The sequence below is a fragment of the Saccoglossus kowalevskii genome, chromosome 7, assembly GCF_978046115.1.
Source record: "Saccoglossus kowalevskii chromosome 7, keSacKowa6.1, whole genome shotgun sequence".
In the NCBI taxonomy this organism is placed as follows: Eukaryota; Metazoa; Hemichordata; class Enteropneusta; family Harrimaniidae; genus Saccoglossus; species Saccoglossus kowalevskii.
The window spans coordinates 17,448,484-17,469,009 of record NC_140647.1 but is presented as its reverse complement, the minus strand read 5'-3'; positions in this window follow the sequence as shown (position 1 = coordinate 17,469,009).

Genomic DNA, 20,526 nt, shown 5'->3' with positions numbered 1-20,526 from the left:
ATTAGACATTGGATAGATATGTACACATGTATGTTGGTGATTGGACATTGAGTGATATGTACGCATGGATGTAGGATGATTAGACATTGGATAGATATGTACACATGGATGTTGGTGATTGGACATTGGGTGGTATGTACGCATAGATGTAGGATGATTAGACATTGGATGGATATGTACACATGAATGTTGGTGATTGGACATTGGGTGGTATGTACACATGGATGTAGGATGATTAGACATCGGATTTATTTGTACACATGGATGTTGGTGATTGGACATTGGGTAGTATGTACACATGGATGTAGGATGACTAGACATTGGATAGATATGTACACATGGATGTTGGTGATTGGACATTGGGTGATATGTACGCATGGATGTAGGATGATTAGACATTGGATAGATATGTACACATGGATGTTGGTGATTGGACATTGGGTGGTATGTACACATGGATGTTAGTGATTGGACATTGGGTGGTACGCACACATGGATGTTGGTAATTGGACATTGGGTGGTATGTACACATGGATGTTGGTGATTGGACATTGGGTGGTATGTACACATGGATGTTGGTGTTTGAACATTGGGTGGTATGTACACATGGATGTTGGTGTTTGAACATTCGGTGGTATGTACACATGGATGTTGGTGATTGGACATTGGGTGGTATGTACACATGGATGTAGGATCATTAGACATTGGATAGATATGTACACACGGATGTTGGTGATTGGACATTGGGTGGTATGTACACATGAATGTTAGTGATTGGACATTGGGTGGTATGTACACATGGATGTTGGTGATTGGACATTGGGTTGTATGTACACATGGATGTAGGATGATTAGATATTGGATAGATATGTACACATGAATGTTGGTGATTGGACATTGGGTGGTACGCACACATGGATGTTGGTGATTGGACATTGGGTGGTATGTACACATGGATGTTGGTGTTTGAACATTCGGTGGTATGTACACATGGATGTAGGATGATTAGATATTGGATGGATATGTACACATAGATGTTGTTATTGGATATTGGGTAGTATGTAGACATGGATGTTGGTGATTGGACATTGGGTGGTATGTACACATGGATGTTGGTGTTTGAACATTCGGTGGTATGTACACATGGATGTTGGTGATTGGACATTGGGTGGTATGTACACATGGATGTAGGATCATTAGACATTGGATAGATATGTACACATGGATGTTGGTGATTGGACATTGGGTGGTATGTACACATGAATGTTAGTGATTGGACATTGGGTGGTATGTACACATGGATGTTGGTGATTGGACATTGGGTTGTATGTACACATGGATGTAGGATGATTAGATATTGGATAGATATGTACACATGAATGTTAGTGATTGGACATTGGGTGGTACGCACACATGGATGTTGGTGATTGGACATTGGGTGGTATGTACACATGGATGTTGGTGTTTGAACATTCGGTGGTATGTACACATGGATGTAGGATGATTAGATATTGGATGGATATGTACACATAGATGTTGTTATTGGATATTGGGTAGTATGTAGACATGGATGTTGGTGATTGGACATTGGGTGGTATGCACACATGGATGTTGGTGATTGGACATTGGGTGCTATGTACACATGGATGTTGGTGATTGGACATTGGATAGATATCATGTACACATGGATGTAGGATGATTAGATATTGGATGGATATGTACACATAGATGTTGGTGATTGGACATTGGGTGGTATGTACACATGGATGTTGGTGTTTGAACATTCGGTGGTATGTACACATGGATGTAGGATGATTAGATATTGGATGGATATGTACACATAGATGTTGGTAATTGGACAGTGGGTGGTATGTAGACATGGATGTTGGTAATTGGACATTGGGTGGTATGTACAAATGGATGTTGGTGTTTGAACATTCGGTGGTATGTACACATGGATGTAGGATGATTAGATATTGGATGGATATGTACACATAGATGTTGGTGATTGGACATTGGGTGGTATGTAGACATGGATGTTGGTGATTGGACATTGGGTGGTATGCACACATGGATGTTGGTGATTGGACATTGGGTGGTATGTACACATGGATGTTGGTGTTTGAACATTCGCTGGTATGTACTCATGGATGTAGGATGATTAGACATTGGATAGATATGTACACATGGATGTTGGTGATTGGACATTGGATAGATATATACACATGGATGTTGGTGATTGGACATTGGATAGATATGTACACATGGATGTAGGATGATTAGATATTGGATAGATATGTACACATGAATGTTGGTGATTGGACATTCGGGGGTATGTACACATGGATGTAGGATGATTAGACATTGGATGGATATGTATACATGGATGTTGGTGATTGGACATTGGATAGATATGTACACATGGATGTAGGATGATTAGATATTGGATAGATATGTACAAATGGATGTTGGTGTTTGAACATTCGGTGGTATGTACACATGGATGTAGGATGATTAGATATTGGATGGATATGTACACATAGATGTTGGTGATTGGACATTGGGTGGTATGTAGACATGGATGTTGGTGATTGGACATTGGGTGGTATGCACACATGGATGTTGGTGATTGGACATTGGGTGGTATGTACACATGGATGTTGGTGTTTGAACATTCGCTGGTATGTACTCATGGATGTAGGATGATTAGACATTGGATAGATATGTACACATGGATGTTGGTGATTGGACATTGGATAGATATATACACATGGATGTTGGTGATTGGACATTGGATAGATATGTACACATGGATGTAGGATGATTAGATATTGGATAGATATGTACACATGAATGTTGGTGATTGGACATTCGGGGGTATGTACACATGGATGTAGGATGATTAGACATTGGATGGATATGTATACATGGATGTTGGTGATTGGACATTGGGTGGTATGCACACATGGATGTAGGATGATTAGATATTGGATAGATATGTACACATGGATGTTGGTGATTGGACATTGGGTGATATGTACGCATGGATGTAGGATGATTAGACATTGGATAGATATGTACACATGAATGTTGGTGATTGGACATTGGGTGGTATGCACACATGGATGTTGGTGATTGGACATTGGATGGATATGTACACATGGATGTTGGTGATTGGACATTATGTGGTATGCACACATGGATGTTGGTGATTGGACATTGGGTGGTATGTACACATGGATGTTGGTGATTGGACATTGGGTGGTATGTACACATGGATGTTAGTGATTGGACATTGGGTGATATGTACGCATGGATGTAGGATGATTAGACATTGGATAGATATGTACACATGGATGTTGGTGATTGGACATTGGGTGATATGTACGCATGGATGTAGGATGATTAGACATTGGATAGATATGTACACATGGATGTTGGTGATTGGACATTGGGTGGTATGTACGCATGGATGTAGGATGATTAGACATTGGATGGATATGTACACATGAATGTTGGTAATTGGACATTGGGTGGTATGTACACATGGATGTTGGTGATTGGACATTAGGTGGTATGTACACATGGATGTTGGTAATTGGACAGTGGGTGGTATGTAGACATGGATGTTGGTAATTGGACATTGGGTGGTATGTACAAATGGATGTTGGTGTTTGAACATTTGGTGGTATGTACACATGGATGTAGGATGATTAGATATTGGATGGATATGTACACATAGATGTTGGTGATTGGACATTGGGTGGTATGTAGACATGGATGTTGGTGATTGGACATTGGGTGGTATGCACACATGGATGTTGGTGATTGGACATTGGGTGGTATGTACACATGGATGTTGGTGTTTGAACATTCGCTGGTATGTACACATGGATGTAGTATGATTAGACATTGGATAGATATGTACACATGGATGTTGGTGATTGGACATTGGATAGATATGTACACATGGATGTAGGATGATTAGATATTGGATAGATATGTACACATGAATGTTGGTGATTGGACATTCGGGGGTATGTTCACATGGATGTAGGATGATTAGACATTGGATGGATATGTACACATGGATGTTGGTGATTGGACATTGGGTGGTATGTACACATGGATGTAGGGTGACTAGACATTGGATAGATATGTACACATGAATGTTGGTGATTGGACATTGGGTGGTATGCACACATGGATGTTGGTGATGGGACATTGGATGGATATGTAGACATGGATGTTGGTGATTGGACATTGGGTGGTATGTACACATGGATGTTGGTGATTGGACATTGGGTGGTATGTACACATGGATGTTGGTGATTGGACATTGGGTGATATGTACGCATGGATGTAGGATGATTAGACATTGGATAGATATGTCCACATGGATGTTGGTGATTGGACATTGGGTGGTATGTACGCATGGATGTAGGATGATTAGACATTGGATGGATATGTACACATGAATGTTGGTGATTGGATATTCGGTGGTATGTACATATGGATGTAGGATGATTAGATATTGGATGGATATGTACACATGGATGTTGGTGATTGGACATTGGGTGGTATGTACACATGGATGTAGGATGACTAGACATTGGATAGATATGTACACATGAATGTTGGTGATTGGACATTGGGTGGTATGCACACATGAATTTTGGTGATTGGACATTGGATGGATATGTACACATGGATGTTGGTGATTGGACATTGGGTGGTATGTACACATGGATGTTGGTGATTGGACATTGGGTGGTATGTACACATGGATGTTGGTGATTGGACATTGGGTGATATGTACGCATGGATGTAGGATGATTAGACATTGGATAGATATGTCCACATGGATGTTGGTGATTGGACATTGGGTGGTATGTACGCATGGATGTAGGATGATTAGACATTGGATGGATATGTACACATGAATGTTGGTGATTGGACATTGGGTAGTATGTACACATGGATGTAGGATGACTAGACATTGGATAGATATGTACACATGGATGTTGGTGATTGGACATTGGGTGATATGTACGCATGGATGTAGGATGATTAGACATTGGATAGATATGTACACATGGATGTTGGTGATTGGACATTGGGTGGTATGTACACATGGATGTTAGTGATTGGACATTGGGTGGTACGCACACATGGATGTTGGTAATTGGACATTGGGTGGTATGTACACATGGATGTTGGTGATTGGACATTGGGTGGTATGTACACATGGATGTTGGTGTTTGAACATTGGGTGGTATGTACACATGGATGTTGGTGTTTGAACATTCGGTGGTATGTACACATGGATGTTGGTGATTGGACATTGGGTGGTATGTACACATGGATGTAGGATCATTAGACATTGGATAGATATGTACACACGGATGTTGGTGATTGGACATTGGGTGGTATGTACACATGAATGTTAGTGATTGGACATTGGGTGGTATGTACACATGGATGTTGGTGATTGGACATTGGGTTGTATGTACACATGGATGTAGGATGATTAGATATTGGATAGATATGTACACATGAATGTTGGTGATTGGACATTGGGTGGTACGCACACATGGATGTTGGTGATTGGACATTGGGTGGTATGTACACATGGATGTTGGTGTTTGAACATTCGGTGGTATGTACACATGGATGTAGGATGATTAGATATTGGATGGATATGTACACATAGATGTTGTTATTGGATATTGGGTAGTATGTAGACATGGATGTTGGTGATTGGACATTGGGTGGTATGTACACATGGATGTTGGTGTTTGAACATTCGGTGGTATGTACACATGGATGTTGGTGATTGGACATTGGGTGGTATGTACACATGGATGTAGGATCATTAGACATTGGATAGATATGTACACATGGATGTTGGTGATTGGACATTGGGTGGTATGTACACATGAATGTTAGTGATTGGACATTGGGTGGTATGTACACATGGATGTTGGTGATTGGACATTGGGTTGTATGTACACATGGATGTAGGATGATTAGATATTGGATAGATATGTACACATGAATGTTAGTGATTGGACATTGGGTGGTACGCACACATGGATGTTGGTGATTGGACATTGGGTGGTATGTACACATGGATGTTGGTGTTTGAACATTCGGTGGTATGTACACATGGATGTAGGATGATTAGATATTGGATGGATATGTACACATAGATGTTGTTATTGGATATTGGGTAGTATGTAGACATGGATGTTGGTGATTGGACATTGGGTGGTATGCACACATGGATGTTGGTGATTGGACATTGGGTGCTATGTACACATGGATGTTGGTGATTGGACATTGGATAGATATCATGTACACATGGATGTAGGATGATTAGATATTGGATGGATATGTACACATAGATGTTGGTGATTGGACATTGGGTGGTATGTACACATGGATGTTGGTGTTTGAACATTCGGTGGTATGTACACATGGATGTAGGATGATTAGATATTGGATGGATATGTACACATAGATGTTGGTAATTGGACAGTGGGTGGTATGTAGACATGGATGTTGGTAATTGGACATTGGGTGGTATGTACAAATGGATGTTGGTGTTTGAACATTCGGTGGTATGTACACATGGATGTAGGATGATTAGATATTGGATGGATATGTACACATAGATGTTGGTGATTGGACATTGGGTGGTATGTAGACATGGATGTTGGTGATTGGACATTGGGTGGTATGCACACATGGATGTTGGTGATTGGACATTGGGTGGTATGTACACATGGATGTTGGTGTTTGAACATTCGCTGGTATGTACTCATGGATGTAGGATGATTAGACATTGGATAGATATGTACACATGGATGTTGGTGATTGGACATTGGATAGATATATACACATGGATGTTGGTGATTGGACATTGGATAGATATGTACACATGGATGTAGGATGATTAGATATTGGATAGATATGTACACATGAATGTTGGTGATTGGACATTCGGGGGTATGTACACATGGATGTAGGATGATTAGACATTGGATGGATATGTATACATGGATGTTGGTGATTGGACATTGGATAGATATGTACACATGGATGTAGGATGATTAGATATTGGATAGATATGTACAAATGGATGTTGGTGTTTGAACATTCGGTGGTATGTACACATGGATGTAGGATGATTAGATATTGGATGGATATGTACACATAGATGTTGGTGATTGGACATTGGGTGGTATGTAGACATGGATGTTGGTGATTGGACATTGGGTGGTATGCACACATGGATGTTGGTGATTGGACATTGGGTGGTATGTACACATGGATGTTGGTGTTTGAACATTCGCTGGTATGTACTCATGGATGTAGGATGATTAGACATTGGATAGATATGTACACATGGATGTTGGTGATTGGACATTGGATAGATATATACACATGGATGTTGGTGATTGGACATTGGATAGATATGTACACATGGATGTAGGATGATTAGATATTGGATAGATATGTACACATGAATGTTGGTGATTGGACATTCGGGGGTATGTACACATGGATGTAGGATGATTAGACATTGGATGGATATGTATACATGGATGTTGGTGATTGGACATTGGGTGGTATGCACACATGGATGTAGGATGATTAGATATTGGATAGATATGTACACATGGATGTTGGTGATTGGACATTGGGTGATATGTACGCATGGATGTAGGATGATTAGACATTGGATAGATATGTACACATGAATGTTGGTGATTGGACATTGGGTGGTATGCACACATGGATGTTGGTGATTGGACATTGGATGGATATGTACACATGGATGTTGGTGATTGGACATTATGTGGTATGCACACATGGATGTTGGTGATTGGACATTGGGTGGTATGTACACATGGATGTTGGTGATTGGACATTGGGTGGTATGTACACATGGATGTTAGTGATTGGACATTGGGTGATATGTACGCATGGATGTAGGATGATTAGACATTGGATAGATATGTACACATGGATGTTGGTGATTGGACATTGGGTGATATGTACGCATGGATGTAGGATGATTAGACATTGGATAGATATGTACACATGGATGTTGGTGATTGGACATTGGGTGGTATGTACGCATGGATGTAGGATGATTAGACATTGGATGGATATGTACACATGAATGTTGGTAATTGGACATTGGGTGGTATGTACACATGGATGTTGGTGATTGGACATTAGGTGGTATGTACACATGGATGTTGGTAATTGGACAGTGGGTGGTATGTAGACATGGATGTTGGTAATTGGACATTGGGTGGTATGTACAAATGGATGTTGGTGTTTGAACATTTGGTGGTATGTACACATGGATGTAGGATGATTAGATATTGGATGGATATGTACACATAGATGTTGGTGATTGGACATTGGGTGGTATGTAGACATGGATGTTGGTGATTGGACATTGGGTGGTATGCACACATGGATGTTGGTGATTGGACATTGGGTGGTATGTACACATGGATGTTGGTGTTTGAACATTCGCTGGTATGTACACATGGATGTAGTATGATTAGACATTGGATAGATATGTACACATGGATGTTGGTGATTGGACATTGGATAGATATGTACACATGGATGTAGGATGATTAGATATTGGATAGATATGTACACATGAATGTTGGTGATTGGACATTCGGGGGTATGTTCACATGGATGTAGGATGATTAGACATTGGATGGATATGTACACATGGATGTTGGTGATTGGACATTGGGTGGTATGTACACATGGATGTAGGGTGACTAGACATTGGATAGATATGTACACATGAATGTTGGTGATTGGACATTGGGTGGTATGCACACATGGATGTTGGTGATGGGACATTGGATGGATATGTAGACATGGATGTTGGTGATTGGACATTGGGTGGTATGTACACATGGATGTTGGTGATTGGACATTGGGTGGTATGTACACATGGATGTTGGTGATTGGACATTGGGTGATATGTACGCATGGATGTAGGATGATTAGACATTGGATAGATATGTCCACATGGATGTTGGTGATTGGACATTGGGTGGTATGTACGCATGGATGTAGGATGATTAGACATTGGATGGATATGTACACATGAATGTTGGTGATTGGATATTCGGTGGTATGTACATATGGATGTAGGATGATTAGATATTGGATGGATATGTACACATGGATGTTGGTGATTGGACATTGGGTGGTATGTACACATGGATGTAGGATGACTAGACATTGGATAGATATGTACACATGAATGTTGGTGATTGGACATTGGGTGGTATGCACACATGAATTTTGGTGATTGGACATTGGATGGATATGTACACATGGATGTTGGTGATTGGACATTGGGTGGTATGCACACATGGATGTTGGTGATTGGACATTGGGTGGTATGTACACATGGATGTTGGTGATTGGACATTGGGTGGTATGTACACATGGATGTTGGTGATTGGACATTGGGTGATATGTACGCATGGATGTAGGATGATTAGACATTGGATAGATATGTACACATGGATGTTGGTGATTGGACATTGGGTGATATGTACGCTTGGATGTAGGATGATTAGACATTGGATAGATATGTACACATGGATGTTGGTGATTGGACATTGGGTGGTATCTACGCATGGATGTAGGATGATTAGACATTGGATGGATATGTACACATGAATGTTGGTGATTGGACATTCGGTGGTATGTACACATGGATGTTGGTGATTGGACATTGGGTGGTATGTACACATGGATGTTGGTAATTGGACAGTGGGTGGTATGTAGACATGGATGTTGGTAATTGGACATTGGGTGGTATGTACAAATGGATGTTGGTGTTTGAACATTCGGTGGTATGTACACATGGATGTAGGATGATTAGATATTGGATGGATATGTACACATAGATGTTGGTGATTGGACATTGGGTGGTATGTAGACATGGATGTTGGTGATTGGACACTAGATGCTATGTACTCATGGATGTAGGATGATCAGACATTGAATAGATATGTACACATGGATGTTGGTGATTGGACATTGGGTGGTATGTACGCATGGATGTAGGATGGTTAGACATTGGATAGATATGTACACATGGATGTTGGTGATTGGACATTGGGTGGTATGTACACATGGATGTAGGATTATTAGACATTGGATAGATATGTACACATGGATGTTGGTGATTGGACATTGGGTGATATGTACGCATGGATGTAGGATGATTAGACATTGGATAGATATGTACACATGGATGTTGGTGATTGGACATTGGGTGATATGTACGCTTGGATGTAGGATGATTAGACATTGGATAGATATGTACACATGGATGTTGGTGATTGGACATTGGGTGGTATCTACGCATGGATGTAGGATGATTAGACATTGGATAGATATGTACACATGGATGTTGGTGATTGGACATTGGGTGGTATCTACGCATGGATGTAGGATGATTAGACATTGGATAGATATGTACACATGGATGTTGGTGATTGGACATTGGGTGGTATGTACACATGGATGTTGGTAATTGGACAGTGGGTGGTATGTAGACATGGATGTTGGTAATTGGACATTGGGTGGTATGTACAAATGGATGTTGGTGTTTGAACATTCGGTGGTATGTACACATGGATGTAGGATGATTAGATATTGGATGGAAATGTACACATGGATGTTGGTGATTGGACATTGGGTGGTATGTACACATGGATGTACGATGACTAGACATTGGATAGATATGTACACATGAATGTTGGTGATTGGACATTGGGTGGTATGCACACATGGATGTTGGTGATTGGACATTGGATGGATATGTACACATGGATGTTGGTGATTGGACATTGGGTGGTATGCACACATGGATGTTGGTGATTGGACATTGGGTGGTATGTACACATGGATGTTGGTGATTGGACATTGGGTGGTATGTACACATGGATGTTGGTGATTGGACATTGGGTGATATGTACGCATGGATGTAGGATGATTAGACATTGGATAGATATGTACACATGGATGTTAGTGATTGGACATTGGGTCACATGTACGATTGGATGTAGGATGATTAGACATTGGATAGATATGTACACATGGATGTTGGTGATTGGACATTGGGTGGTATGTACGCATGGATGTAGGATGATTAGACATTGGATGGATATGTACACATGAATGTTGGTAATTGGACATTGGGTGGTATGTACACATGGATGTTGGTGATTGGACATTAGGTGGTATGTACACATGGATGTTGGTAATTGGACAGTGGGTGGTATGTAGACATGGATGTTGGTAATTGGACATTGGGTGGTATGTACAAATGGATGTTGGTGTTTGAACATTTGGTGGTATGTACACATGGATGTAGGATGATTAGATATTGGATGGATATGTACACATAGATGTTGGTGATTGGACATTGGGTGGTATGTAGACATGGATGTTGGTGATTGGACATTGGGTGGTATGCACACATGGATGTTGGTGATTGGACATTGGGTGGTATGTACACATGGATGTTGGTGTTTGAACATTCGCTGGTATGTACACATGGATGTAGTATGATTAGACATTGGATAGATATGTACACATGGATGTTGGTGATTGGACATTGGATAGATATGTACACATGGATGTAGGATGATTAGATATTGGATAGATATGTACACATGAATGTTGGTGATTGGACATTCGGGGGTATGTTCACATGGATGTAGGATGATTAGACATTGGATGGATATGTACACATGGATGTTGGTGATTGGACATTGGGTGGTATGTACACATGGATGTAGGGTGACTAGACATTGGATAGATATGTACACATGAATGTTGGTGATTGGACATTGGGTGGTATGCACACATGGATGTTGGTGATGGGACATTGGATGGATATGTAGACATGGATGTTGGTGATTGGACATTGGGTGGTATGTACACATGGATGTTGGTGATTGGACATTGGGTGGTATGTACACATGGATGTTGGTGATTGGACATTGGGTGATATGTACGCATGGATGTAGGATGATTAGACATTGGATAGATATGTCCACATGGATGTTGGTGATTGGACATTGGGTGGTATGTACGCATGGATGTAGGATGATTAGACATTGGATGGATATGTACACATGAATGTTGGTGATTGGATATTCGGTGGTATGTACATATGGATGTAGGATGATTAGATATTGGATGGATATGTACACATGGATGTTGGTGATTGGACATTGGGTGGTATGTACACATGGATGTAGGATGACTAGACATTGGATAGATATGTACACATGAATGTTGGTGATTGGACATTGGGTGGTATGCACACATGAATTTTGGTGATTGGACATTGGATGGATATGTACACATGGATGTTGGTGATTGGACATTGGGTGGTATGCACACATGGATGTTGGTGATTGGACATTGGGTGGTATGTACACATGGATGTTGGTGATTGGACATTGGGTGGTATGTACACATGGATGTTGGTGATTGGACATTGGGTGATATGTACGCATGGATGTAGGATGATTAGACATTGGATAGATATGTACACATGGATGTTGGTGATTGGACATTGGGTGATATGTACGCTTGGATGTAGGATGATTAGACATTGGATAGATATGTACACATGGATGTTGGTGATTGGACATTGGGTGGTATCTACGCATGGATGTAGGATGATTAGACATTGGATGGATATGTACACATGAATGTTGGTGATTGGACATTCGGTGGTATGTACACATGGATGTTGGTGATTGGACATTGGGTGGTATGTACACATGGATGTTGGTAATTGGACAGTGGGTGGTATGTAGACATGGATGTTGGTAATTGGACATTGGGTGGTATGTACAAATGGATGTTGGTGTTTGAACATTCGGTGGTATGTACACATGGATGTAGGATGATTAGATATTGGATGGATATGTACACATAGATGTTGGTGATTGGACATTGGGTGGTATGTAGACATGGATGTTGGTGATTGGACACTAGATGCTATGTACTCATGGATGTAGGATGATCAGACATTGAATAGATATGTACACATGGATGTTGGTGATTGGACATTGGGTGGTATGTACGCATGGATGTAGGATGGTTAGACATTGGATAGATATGTACACATGGATGTTGGTGATTGGACATTGGGTGGTATGTACACATGGATGTAGGATTATTAGACATTGGATAGATATGTACACATGGATGTTGGTGATTGGACATTGGGTGGTATGTACACATGGATGTAGAATGTTTAGTCATTGGATAGATATGTACACATGGATGTTGGTGATTGGACATTGGGTGGTATGTACACATGGATGTTGGTGATTGGAAATTGGGTGGTATGTGCACAAGGCTGTAGGTGATTGGACATTGGATAGATATGTACACATGGATGTTGGTGATTGGACATTGGGTGGTATGTACACATGGATGTTGGGGATTGGACATTGGGTGGTATGTACACATGGATGTAGGATGATTAGATATTGGATGGATATGTACACATGGATGATGGTGATTGGACATTGGGTGGTATGTACACATGGATGTTGGTGATTGGACATTGGGTGGTATGTACACATGGATGTAGAATCATTAGACATTGCATAGATATGTACACATGGATGTTGGTGATTGGACATTGGGTGGTATGTACACATGAATGTTGGTGATTGGACATTGGGTGATATGTACACATGGATGTTGGTGATTGGACATTGGGTGGTATGTACACATGGATGTAGGATGATTAGATATTGGATAGATATGTACACATGAATGTTGGTGATTGGACATTGGGTGGTACGCACACATGGATGTTGGTGATTGGACATTGGGTGGTATGTACACATGGATGTTGGTGTTTGAACATTCGGTGGTATGTACACATGAATGTAGGATGATTACTTAGTAGATATTGGATGGATATGTACACATAGATGTTGGTGATTGGACATTGGGTGGTATGTAGACATGGATGTTGGTGATTGGACATTGGGTGGTATGCACACATGGATGTTGGTGATTGGACATTCGCTGGTATGTACACATGGATGTAGGATGATTAGACATTGGATAGATATGTACACATGGATGTTGGTGATTGGACATTGGATAGATATGTACACATGGATGTTGGTGATTGGACATTCGGGGGTATGTACACATGGATGTAGGATGATTAGACATTGGATGGATATGTACACATGGATGTTGGTGATTGGACATTGGGTGGTATGTACACATGGATGTAGGATGATTAGAGATTGGATAGATATGTACACATGAATGTTGGTGATTGGACATTGGGTGGTACGCACACATGGATGTTGGTGATTGGACATTGGGTGGTATGTACACATGGATGTTGGTGTTTGAACATTCGGTGGTATGTACACATGGATGTAGGATGATTAGATATTGGATGGATATGTACACGTAGATGTCGGTGATTGGACATTGGGTGGTATGTACACATGGATGTTGGTGATTGGACATTGGGTGGCATGTAGACATGGATGTTGGTGATTGGACATTGGGTGCTATGCACACATGGATGTTGGTGATTGGACATTGGATGGTATGTACACATGGATGTTGGTGATTGAACATTGGGTGGTATGTACACATGGATGTTGGTGATTGGACATTGGGTGATATGTACGCATGGATGTAGGATGATTAGACATTGGATAGATATGTACACATGGATGTTGGTGATTGGACATTGGGTGGTATGTACACATGGATGTAGGATGATTAGACATTGGATATATATGTACACATGGATGTTGGTGATTGGACATTGGGTGGTATGTACGCATGGATGTAGGATGATTAGACATTGGATAGATATGTACACATGGATGTTGGTGATTGGACATTGGGTGGTATGTACACATGGATGTAGGATGATTAGACATTGGATATATATGTACACATGGATGTTGGTGATTGGACATTGGGTGGTATGTACACATGGATGTTGGTGATTGGACATTGGGAGATATGTACACATGGATGTGAAAGGATTAGATATTGGGTTGTATGTACACATGGAAGTTGGTTACTGGACATTGGGTGGTATGTGCGCATGGATGTGAAGGGATTAGATATTGGGTGGTATGTACACATGGATGTGAAGGGATTAGATATTGGGTTGTATGTACACATGGATGTGGGGTGATTGGATATTGGATGGCAGGCCCGTTGCCAGTACTTTTGAATAGGGTTTCGAACATAATAATACCGGTATATTTGATGTGAAACATGCGGATTTTAAAAGAAAAAAAAGTGTGAATTCTATGGAATCTTCGAGCTCTGTTACAGACATTTTTATGTTCCCAGTATTAAAATTTAACTGGCTTGCTTTGTTTTACTCTTTTTTAAAGTTATTACACTTAACGTTTTTGAAATATTTTACCATTTTTGGGAGGGATTCCTGAGCCATCTCTCCCCACGGACACGCACACCCTAGATCCACTACTACAAATTGTTGTACACAAAAAGAACAAGATTGGACGTATTCTAGCATCATTTTTATTGTAGAATTCTACTCACTAGTTTTTATAGTTTTTATAGTCAACAGCATGTGAATTGTTTGGTTCATATCAATTTGTTAAAAATTAAAGATCTCAAAAAGTAATGTGTAAGATACTATATATTTTTTGTTCTCTGTATTTTGTTGATCGATTTTCTCTGATCTGATGGTGACCCCATATTTTCATTTCATTTTCATTCTTGTAATGTCATGATATGTCATATATGTGAAAAAAATGACAATATTTTTAATTTGAAGAATTCAAAACTAATGTATCAAACTTAGAAAGTACAATTCCATTGAAACAGATGCAGGGACTGGACATATTCTACTCTGCATATCCTTAAATTATATTAAAAAATATAAGTTAGACTTTGTGCCTGTGAACTGTTCATTCAGATAACTGCATAGGTGGCTAAGAAAAAGAATAGCTACATTCAGCCTGTAATATTCTTCAGGTGAATTTGCCGTTCCATTTGAGCATTGTGTTTGACTCCTTGCAACGCGTGGCGTGAAAACAATTTTGGCAGCAATACTAACAGTCTGGTCGTATTTTTTTTTTTTAAACGCAACTCAATGACCTCCCTCACATCGTTGTACGTCTATTTGACCTATGCAACTCTCCCGTCGAATTCGATTGCATTGGGATCGCAACCGAAGTCGACTGGTCACCCGTCGACTAGTGAGTGACAAGTGTAATGCACGTATTAAACAGTGTTATGCTGTGCTAGAAAAACCCAGGGGTGGTACTCCAAGTCAGACCTGGTACCCATGCTGAAGTATAGCTTTTTAAAAAGCCTCTAAACACGTACTTATTTTTGTGAAATTATGTTCCTTTTCAAGTGCAGAAAATAGATATCCTATATATATACTAAAATCATACTGTTTCCAAGTTGAGGTCACATGAATTCATGAGATTGCTTTTTTCACACTTTATTGCTATATTCTAAGTTACATTTAAGAATATTCTACCCCAATCACGGTATAAGCGTCAAATGACTAAATAACACCACTTTTACGCGTTTTTTTTACAGTTTGCGTACCATATTTTATTCAGAGACCCTTCCCTGGGTAGAAAAATGACGGGGTCGATCAACCCACTTCAATTCACACACTGTACTAACTGAGTAAATATTCGCATCCAACAAACGGCCCTATGTAGGGCCACAACACTTCCTTCTGAGAAAGACTACCGTTAGATTACTGTTTGCAAATATTTGTAAATAGGTTTACCAGTCTTAATACTTGACAGCAGCTGCTTGAACGCGATACACGTTACACCATCTCCGAATAAATGCTGGCCTATTTATAACAACTTTTATGATCGGCTGTTGTTCAGCCACTCAGCTCATCACCAGCCAATCAAAGCAGGCATAACGTCACGATATTACCTCACTGAGTCAAGTGTTTTAAACAATGATAATTATTTTAATTATTAATGTTTGTTTTAATATTTACTAGTCTGCGTTCATAATTGTATTCTTTTCCAAAATTTAGGGAGTTCGACTGAACCCCTCGAACCCCCACCCACCCCCCAAATACGGGCCTGGATGGTATGTACGCATGGAAGTGGGGGTGATTGCACATCGGGTGGTATGTATACCTAGTAAAATTGTAAATTGGTCGGTATGTACACCAGATTATGGGGTACAAAGTGGCAATGCCGTGCAAATTAAGTACAAAGTGGCAATGCCGTGCAAATTAAGTACAAAGTGGCAATGTCTTGGTTTGGATGTTTATCGCATGACCGGAACAAGATATCACAATTTACATGTTATCTTATTTCGTGGTGATTGGACATTGGGTGGTATGTACACATGGATGTTGGTGATTGGACATTGGGTGGTATGTACACATGGATGTTGGTGATTGGACATTGGGTGGTATGTACACATGGATGTAGAATCATTAGACATTGCATAGATATGTACACATGGATGTTGGTGATTGGACATTGGGTGGTATGTACACATGAATGTTGGTGATTGGACATTGGGTGATATGTACACATGGATGTTGGTGATTGGACATTGGGTGGTATGTACACATGGATGTAGGATGATTAGATATTGGATAGATATGTACACATGAATGTTGGTGATTGGACATTGGGTGGTACGCACACATGGATGTTGGTGATTGGACATTGGGTGGTATGTACACATGGATGTTGGTGTTTGAACATTCGGTGGTATGTACACATGAATGTAGGATGATTAGATATTGGATGGATATGTACACATAGATGTTGGTGATTGAACATTGGGTGGTATGTAGACATGGATGTTGGTGATTCGACATTGGGTGGTATGCACACATGGATGTTGGTGATTGGACATTGGGTGGTATGTACACATGGATGTTGGTGTTTGAACATTCGCTGGTATGTACACATGGATGTAGGATGATTAGACATTGGATAGATATGTACACATGGATGTTGGTGATTGGACATTGGATAGATATGTACACATGGATGTTGGTGATTGGACATTCGGGGGTATGTACACATGGATGTAGGATGATTAGACATTGGATGGATATGTACACATGGATGTTGGTGATTGGACATTGGGTGGTATGTACACATGGATGTAGGATGATTAGATATTGGATAGATATGTACACATGAATGTTGGTGATTGGACATTGGGTGGTACGCACACATGGATGTTGGTGATTGGACATTGGGTGGTATGTACACATGGATGTTGGTGTTTGAACATTCGGTGGTATGTACACATGGATGTAGGATGATTAGATATTGGATGGATATGTACACATAGATGTTGGTGATTGGACATTGGGTGGTATGTACACATGGATGTTGGTGATTGGACATTGGGTGGCATGTAGACATGGATGTTGGTGATTGGACATTGGGTGCTATGCACACATGGATGTTGGTGATTGGACATTGGGTGGTATGTACACATGGATGTTGGTGATTGAACATTGGGTGGTATGTACACATGGATGTTGGTGATTGGACATTGGGTGATATGTACGCATGGATGTAGGATGATTAGACATTGGATAGATATGTACACATGGATGTTGGTGATTGGACATTGGGTGGTATGTACACATGGATGTAGGATGATTAGACATTGGATATATATGTACACATGGATGTTGGTGATTGGACATTGGGTGGTATGTACGCATGGATGTAGGATGATTAGACATTGGATAGATATGTACACATGGATGTTGGTGATTGGACATTGGGTGGTATGTACACATGGATGTTGGTGATTGGACATTGGGAGATATGTACACATGGATGTGAAAGGATTAGATATTGGGTTGTATGTACACATGGAAGTTGGTTACTGGACATTGGGTGGTATGTGCGCATGGATGTGAAGGGATTAGATATTGGGTGGTATGTACACATGGATGTGAAGGGATTAGATATTGGGTTGTATGTACACATGGATGTGGGGTGATTGGATATTGGATGGCAGGCCCGTTGCCAGTACTTTTGAATAGGGTTTCGAACATAATAATACCGGTATATTTGATGTGAAACATGCGAATTTTAAAAGAAAAATAAGTGTGAATTCTATGGAATCTTCGAGCTCTGTTACAGACATTTTTATGTTCCCAGTATTAAAATTTAACTGGCTTGCTTTGTTTTTAAAGTTATTACACTTAACGTTTTTGAAATATTTTACCATTTTTGGGAGGGATTCCTGAGCCATCTCTCCCCACGGACACACATACCCTAGATCCACTACTACAAATTGTTGTACACAAAAAGAACAAGATTGGACGTATTCTAGCATCATTTTTATTGTAGAATTCTACTCACTAGTTTTTATAGTTTTTATAGTCAACAGCATGTGAATTGTTTGGTTCATATCAATTTGTTAAAAATTAAAGATCTCAAAAAGTATTGTGTAAGATACTATATATTTTTTGTTCTCTGTATTTTGTTGATCGATTTTCTCTGATCTGATGGTGACCCCATATTTTCATTTCATTTTCATCCTTGTAATGTCATGATATGTCATATATGTGAAAAAAATGACAATATTTTTAATTTGAAGAATTCAAAACTAATGTATCAAACTTAGAAAGTACAATTCCATTGAAACAGATGCAGGGACTGGACATATTCTACTCTGCATATCCTTAAATTATATTAAAAAATATAAGTTAGACTTTGTGCCTGTGAACTGTTCATTCAGATAACTGCATAGGTGGCTAAGAAAAAGAATAGCTACATTCAGCCTGTAATATTCTTCAGGTGAATTTGCCGTTCCATTTGAGCATTGTGTTTGACTCCTTGCAACGCGTGGCGTGAAAACAATTTTGGCAGCAATACTAACAGTCTGGTCGTATTTTTTTTTTTAAACGCAACTCAATGACCTCCCTCACATCGTTGTACGTCTATTTGACCTATGCAACTCTCTTGTCGAATTCGATTGCAATGGGATCGCAACCGAAGTCGACTGGTCACCCGTCGACTAGTGAGTGACAAGTGTAATGCACGTATTAAACAGTGTTATGCTGTGCTAGAAAAACCCAGGGGTGGTACTCCAAGTCAGACCTGGTACCCATGCTGAAGTATAGCTTTTTAAAAAGCCTCTAAACACGTACTTATTTTTGTGAAATTATGTTCCTTTTCAAGTGCAGAAAATAGATATCCTATATATATACTAAAATCATACTGTTTCCAAGTTGAGGTCACATGAATTCATGAGATTGCTTTTTTCACACTTTATTGCTATATTCTAAGTTACATTTAAGAATATTCGACCCCAATCACGGTATAAGCGTCAAATGACTAAATAACACCACTTTTACGCGTTTTTTTTACAGTTTGCGTACCATATTTTATTCAGAGACCCTTCCCTGGGTAGAAAAATGACGGGGTCGAT